We start from the raw sequence: 389 nt of genomic DNA, 5'->3' as shown, positions 1-389 counted from the left end.
ATCTTGGCTCATTGCAACCTCTGCCTCCCGGGTTTAAGCAATTCTCCTGCCTCAGCCTCCCAAGTAGCTGGGACTACAGGCACACGTCACCACGCAGGGTGTTTTTTGTTTTTATTTTAGATGGAGTTTCGCTCTTGTTGCCAAGACTGGAGGGCAGTGGCTCCATCTTGGCTCATTGCAACCTCTGCCTCCCGGGTTTAAGCAATTCTCCTGCCTCAGCCTCCCAAGTAGCTGGGACTACAGGCACACGTCACCACGCTCGGCTAATTTTTTGTGTTTTTTAATAGAGATGGAGTTTTACCATATTGACCAGGCTGGTCTTGAACTCGTGATCTGCCCTCCTCTGCCTCCAAAAGTGCTGGGATTACAGGCATGAGCCACCGCGCCCA

Source organism: Cebus imitator, unplaced genomic scaffold (assembly GCF_001604975.1).
Source record: "Cebus imitator isolate Cc_AM_T3 unplaced genomic scaffold, Cebus_imitator-1.0 Scaffold135, whole genome shotgun sequence".
NCBI lineage: Eukaryota > Metazoa > Chordata > Mammalia > Primates > Cebidae > Cebus > Cebus imitator.
Note: the sequence above shows the minus strand (reverse complement) of the source record.